Raw genomic sequence first — 7,066 nt, forward strand, 5'->3', positions numbered from 1 at the left:
TTTGGACCTTCAACATCCAGCCTGTTTTTTGGAACATGGTAAACAGGAAGTAGATATTTGTAAATTTGAAAATAGATTGGTAATACATTATCAATATATGAGATGGTTCTGGTTTAACTACCAATTCCTCCTCACTGCATCTCTTCGTTGAGAATGGTTCTGGAATCATTAAAGGAATAAGGGTGCTGTTCACCTTAGGGTCAGCCTCTCTTCTGTGGTGCTGGTTCTGCATTATCATACTGGTTTTTTATTTATTCTCCACTCATCTATTTTTGCTTTCATTTCTAGTCCCTGTCACAGTATGAGTCAGGCCACATCTTCTCTCCTTCTCTTTTCTTTTCTCCTTTCTCTTCTCTTCTCTTCTCTTCTCTTCTCTTCTCTTCTCTTCTCTTCTCATCTCTTCTCTTCTCTTCCCTTTTCCTTTCCTTTCCTTTCCTTTCTTTTCCTCTTTCTTTCTTTCTTTCTTTCTTTCGGAACACTTCACAAATTTGCATGTCATCCTTGCCCAGGGACCTTGCTAATCTTCTCTGTAACATTCCAATTTTAGTATATGTGCTGTCAAGCAGCACAGACTGTTTCTTTCTAGATGGGGTGTTTTCATGTATTACTCCTGCTCTCCTAATTGGGAACTAGAGCTTTCATTTGTATGTTGCAATAGCTCAGGCTCCGGTCCTATAATTTTTCTTCATCCATCATCTTCTTCTCTTTTATTCTTTCTCCTCTCTTTCCATTGGCTCTCTTCCCACCAGCATATATTTGATATTTAAACATACTTAAGATGCATCCATTTTAAGAACAACTAAGTAAAAGTAAATAAAGTATCTTGACATTTATGCCTTTTAGGTAAGATTTCTTCCTCCTTTTCTTGGCCAGGTCATTTGAAATACCAGTCTACCTGGAATATTTCTCTTTCCTTTGCTCCTGCTCTTTTCAACACAAGGTAATATCTCTTCTGCCTATCACACTTCACAAGAAGTATCCTTCATAAGGCCTTAATTCTCGGGATGATCTCCTGTGATAAGGAAAGAAAATGCTATGATTTTAATTACATTTTAATTAATATTCATGTCCTCATTGACACTGAAACCTCACTTGGTCACATGTTAAGTCAAATGATGGATCCTGAGGGAAGAGTCAGAGCCACACTGTGGAGATGTTTCTGTGTAACTGCTATGTGTTGTATAGTTTTCAATTATAATGATGACACTTTTAATCCTTGTATAAGCTCTTAACCTGGCATATTAGTAGTTAAAAACAGTAACAGCTAACAGGCCACTATGGAAAATATGTTAAAAGTTAAAATCATCAGTATCTATTTAAAATATATATTTACTGGGCACCTGAGTGGCTCAGTTGGTTAAGTGTTTGCCTTTGGCTTAGGTTATGATCCCAGAGTCCAGGGATCAAGCCCCGCATCAGGCTTCCTGCTCAGGGGGTTCTCGTTTTCCCTCTCCTTCAGCCCCCCACCGCTCCTTCTCTCTCTCTTGCTTACTCTTTCTCAAATAAATAGGTAAAATATTTATTTAATAAAATCTATACTTACAACAACTACCATAAAGATGAAGTTTATCCTACATGCCTTGAAATAATTGTTAATATTAGCAAAATATTAATAATAGCTATTAATATCAGCAGGGTCTTCAAAATACATTAACTCATTCACACTTTTTTCTATTTTTTGTATTGTATAATACACACAATCCATTGGAACAATAGAATGTGCATATAATCTATAAATAAGTGATTATACATACATGGTTGGTTTGTGTTCAAATTGTGTTCCCTTATGGAGTATGCAATAAAAAAACAGACCACTGTATTATATTGCTTTACCTATTTATGGTAGATGGTAATTGGTAATTACCCAATTAATTTTGGGTAATGAAACAATCTGTATGTTTCACTGGGTAATTACAATATGCATAAGCATACTAAATGTCCTGAAATGCCCTTCAGTAAGTATAGTTTTCATTTTACTGTGTTTACAAAGCAGCTCCCAAACTTACTTGTTCAGAGACAGTTCTTTTGTTTTGGTGGCACCACTCTTAAAGTGCTTTGGATTAGGGTTTCAAAGATTGAGAAATATTGATTGCTGATTTAAAAAAATGTCTATGATGCATTTTTCACTGAGAAAAGAAGATTCCAAGCCAATATGAATTGTATGATTTGATTTAACATTATATGGACATATAAAGATCTTAGTTGACATATATACTAAGATGCAAGAAGTACTAGATGATGAATTTATTAATGATTCTTTGTTTTTCCATTTGATCAGCATAGCAATGCTTCGATTCTGTCTCTTTCACTGTCTATGTGCCTGTGGTAAAATTATTTAAAATCTTTGTGTTCTAATTTCAATCATAATATATGTTTTAAGTCTTTTACTTGGAATAAGCTGTACTATCTGTTCTAATATTATTTATATCAGCAGGTACTTAATGTGTGAGATAAGCACAATGAAAGTGACTTATTTATATGATTTAAAGCATTTTTTTTAAAAAAACCTTCAGAATTCAGATATATTAAAATTGAAATAAAACTTACTATGTCAGGTGCCTGGTTGGCTCAGTGGGTTAAAGCCTCCGTCTTTGGCTCAGGCCATGATCTCAGGGTCCTGGAATCAAGCCCCGCATCGGGTTCTCTGCTCGACGGGCAGCCTGCTTCCCTCTCTCTCTGCTTGTCTCTCTGCCTATTTGTGATCTCTGTCTGTCAAATAAATAAATAAAATCTTTTAAACAAAAACAAAACAAAACAAAACAAAACTTACTACATCATTCAGACCCATGATCCCTTCAGTATAGCAAGGTTTCTGACCTGGGACCACAATGGGACAAGCAACAATGTCAAAGTGCTTATCATGATCCTTGCTGTTGATGTTAAAGTCCAAGAATGTGACCTGAATCTTTTCCCTTAATAATTCTTTATTCATAAATGTAATCTTCTTTTTTCTCTGATTTTTTTTTTGTATATTGCCTTAGTGTGGCAAACCTTATTTGAAGCTGTTCATATTTTTACTTTTTACTACTTCTTAGGAGGTTACAAATCCTCTGAATTCCTTACATAATAAATTAGATATTAATTATTTGTATTTATTTTAACTATGTCTATAGGAGTGTTGCAGCACTGACTCTGTCTTTGGCCCTCCATCTTGTTCTTCCCTCTGGTGCACAGGGACGCCAATTTAGATAACTGCCTTGTCACCTTACCATCATGCCCCTCACTCCAGTCCCATGGGGATTAAGGTCTGGTTGGGGACACAGAATATGGGACAGAGAACAGCAGCCAACAATAGCTGCATAATGCCCTGGGTTGTCCCTCCATCTGCCTACCTGCCCAATTGCTCCTGCCAGTAAGTTTTCCTGAGTAAGACTATGTAAATGATGTGGAGTGGCTTACTTTGTTCTTTGGTATTAAAGTGCCCTTCTCAGTCTGGAGGATACATTACTGACTCTCCAACACTTTCTACCAATGTCTTACTCAAGCTTTGTGCTTTGAGCACCAAATAGGACAGCTGATCATGTATTTTGCTGCCATATTTATAAAGTGACACATTGGTTGAAGGGCTTTAGAGCATACTGTGTGTATAATCCAAGAATGAATCAGTCTCAGAAGAATCTTTTTGGAGTAACTATGAATCAGATTTGTTTAGGATTTGCTTCTGGAGTATTCTGTGCTCTAAAGTACCTGAAAGACTACTTTGCCTTCTGAGCCTTTATACTGTAGAACAGTGCCTAATTACATGAAGAAAAATGAGAATAAAAACCGCAGTGCAGCCTTTAACTTGATTTATGTATTGCTTTAACTTTCTTTCTATATTGCTAAACATATGCTGTTATTATCATGAACACTAAATCCCAAATCTCTTTCCCTTACAGTTAAAAAACAGTCATTCTTAATTTGGAATATTTTCTAGTCTGGTTTCTTGTTCTGAAGGTGACAGCATTAGAAGGAGTGGACTCTTCAAAAGCACTCATCTTTGGTTTATACTTTAAATCACAGTTTTTCAACCCTGCTATTATTGATACTTGGAGCTGCATAATTCTCAGTGGGGAGCATTGTTCCATGCATTTTTGAAAATTCAGCAGCATCCCTGGCCTCTACCCACTCAATGCCAGTAGCGAGCCCTCTTTGCCACCAACTGTGACAACAAAAAATGTCTCCAGTTATAAAAAATCATCTCCAGTTGAGAAGCACTGCTTTAAATATCGACATTATTTCTTTCTTTTGTACATTTGGGATAAAACAGATTGAACATTCGATGTCTAGTGGGGGAGGGGGGTCTCTGAAAGAAACACGTGTTTTCCCCTCTGAGTTGTTTTAGAAAAGACTTTTAATAATTTTCGTTTAATGTGTAAATCTAATCCTAGAGACCAGAGAAAAGGGTCTCGGTATAGATATAGGAGTTATTTATTCAAGGCTTCATACCAGATATGGATATATCATAAGACGTATTTCTTTTAATGTCTTCCTTATTTGTGTAATGATTGGCCCCAGTCATTCCCAAATGAAGATATTATCATTTGGACTTGATCATGTTGTGTCTGGGACCAAGTGTTTTTCTGAACTGTTAGTATGCATACTACTTGTCGATAGTTTATAGATGTTTTATTCAGTTTGTTCTTCCAGAAGAAAACTAAACTCAACACCCAAAAAACAAATAATCAAGTCAAGAAATGGGCAGAAGACATGAACAGACACTTCTCTAAAGAAGACATATAAATGGCTAACAGACACATGAAGAAAGTTCGACATCGTTAGCCATCAGGGAAATTCAAACCACATTGAGATACCACCTTATACCAGTTAGAATGGTCAAAATTAACAAGGCATAAACAACAAATGTTGGGGAGGCTGTGGAGAAACAGGAACCTTCTTATGCTATTGGTGGGAATGCAAGTTGGTGCAGCCACTTTGAAAAACAGTGTGGAGTTTCCTCAAAAAGTTAAAAATAGAGCTACCCCATGACCCAGCAATTACACCACTGGGTATTTACCCCAAAGATACAGATGTAGTGAAAAGAAGGGTCATATGTACCTCAGTGTTCATAGCAGCAATGTCCACAATAGCCGAATTGTGGAAGGAACTGAGATCCCTTCACTGGAAGAATGGATAAAGAAGATGTGGTCCATATGGACAATGGAATATTACTCAGCCACCAGAAAGGATGAATACCCAATATTTGCAGTAGCATGGATGGAACTGGAGGAGATTATGCTAAGTGAAATAAGTCAAACGGAGAAAGACAATTATCATATGGTTTCACTTATTCATGGAATATAAGGAATATCATGGAGGACATTAGGAGAAGGAAGAGGAAAATGAAGGGGGGGAAATCAAAGGGGAGATGAACCATGAGAGACTGTGGACTCCAGGAATCAAACGGAGGGTTTTGGCAGGGCACGGGGGAGATGGGTGAACCTGATGATGGGTATTAAGAAGGGCATGTATTGTATGGAGCACTGGGTATTATATACAAACAATGAATCATGGAACACTACATCAAAAACTTGTGTACTCTATGGTGACTAACATAACATAATAAAAAATCATGATAAAAATCATAATAAAGGAAAGAAAACTACCATAGACTGGGTGGCTTAAACAACAGAAATTTATTTTTCACAGTTCTGGAAGCTGGGAATTCAAGATCAAGATGTAGGCAGGTTCCGTTTCTGGTGAGAGCTCCTTACTGGTTATGTCCTCACATGGCAGAGAAGTGGAAAGTGGAGAGGGGGAGAGAGAACATACAAGCAAACTCCTGTTCCTTCTTTTACTTTCTATAAGAGAACAAATCCTATCATGAAGACTCCACCCTCATGGTCTAATTACCTCCCAAAGACTCCATCTCTGTATACCACCCATTGGGAATTAGTGTTTTAACATACGGATTTTAGAGGGATACGGACACTCAGTCCATAGCAATGGGAGAATTTCATTATATGAAAAAGCTGAAAGACTGATACTTTCTTCTGAATCCTTATAAAACACAAGAAAGAGGGGTGCCTGGGTGGCTCAGTGGGTTAAAGCCTCTGCCTTCAGCTCAGGTCATGATCCCAGAGTCCTGGGATCGAACCCTGCATCAGGCTCTCTGCTCAGCATAGAGCCTGCTTCCTCCTCTTTCTGCTTGCTTGTGATCTTTGTCAAATAAATAAATAAAATCTTTAAAAAAATAAAAAAAAAAAAACAAGAAAGAAAAGTTAAAATATTAAGAGAATAAAAGTAAAGTATAACTGTGAAAATACAAATATATGAAATGAGATAATTAGGTTTCACTATAGTCTCTTCACTTTACCTTGAAAGGATTACAGTATAAACTGAACATTTATCCTTCTTAGAAAGATTTAAAAACTTAAAATTGTTTTAAACATCACCCTTACCGGGACAGCAAAGGACTTCAAATGTAGTTTTCTACCACAGGAAAATCATTTCAATTACATAGATCAGCAATATATAAGAGAGGAATTTGAAATAGAAAAGTGACATCAGACATTGAGATAAATGGCTTTAATCTCATAAATGATTTTTAAAGAAATAACCCCCATATGTAAATTCAAAAACAGAGTGAATACATGTCAATTCACTTTCTTTAAAAATCGCATAGAAAGGGGCGCCTGGGTGGCTCAGTGGGTTAAAGCCTCCGCTTTCAGCTCAGGTCATGATCCCAGGGTCCTGGGATCGAGCCCTGCATCAGGCTCTCTGCTCAGCGGGGAGCCTGCTTCCTCCTCTCTCTGAATGCCTCTCTGCCTACTTGTGATCTCTGTCTGTCAAATAAATAAATAAAATCTTTAAAAAAAATCGCATAGAAGATAAGCCTGAATCAATCTTTTTTTTTTTTTTTTTAAGATTTATTTATTTATTTGACAGAGAGAGAGAGATAGCAAGTAGGAAGAGAGGCAGGAAGAGGAGGGGGGAGCAGGCTCCCCGCTGAGCAGAGAGCCCGACACGGGGCTCAATCCCAGGACCCTGGGATCATGACCTGAGCTGAAGGCAGAGGGCTGACCCACTGAGCCATCCAGGCAGCCCAAGCCTGATCAATCTTATTTGTTTCTCCTAGACAGGGTTT

The 7,066-nt window shown here is 37.3% G+C and overlaps 1 non-coding gene across 1 annotated transcript; it reads right to left on the reverse strand.

The window, feature by feature from the left end:
- Window positions 1-464: 464 nt before the first annotated feature.
- LOC131839984 (U6 spliceosomal RNA) lies at window positions 465-569 on the reverse strand. Its single transcript, XR_009357104.1, has one exon. It is a non-coding gene; the product is annotated as a U6 spliceosomal RNA (small nuclear RNA).
- Between the last annotated feature and the right edge of the window lie 6,497 nt (window positions 570-7,066).

This window comes from Mustela lutreola, chromosome 8 (assembly GCF_030435805.1).
Source record: "Mustela lutreola isolate mMusLut2 chromosome 8, mMusLut2.pri, whole genome shotgun sequence".
Taxonomy (NCBI): Eukaryota; Metazoa; Chordata; class Mammalia; order Carnivora; family Mustelidae; genus Mustela; species Mustela lutreola.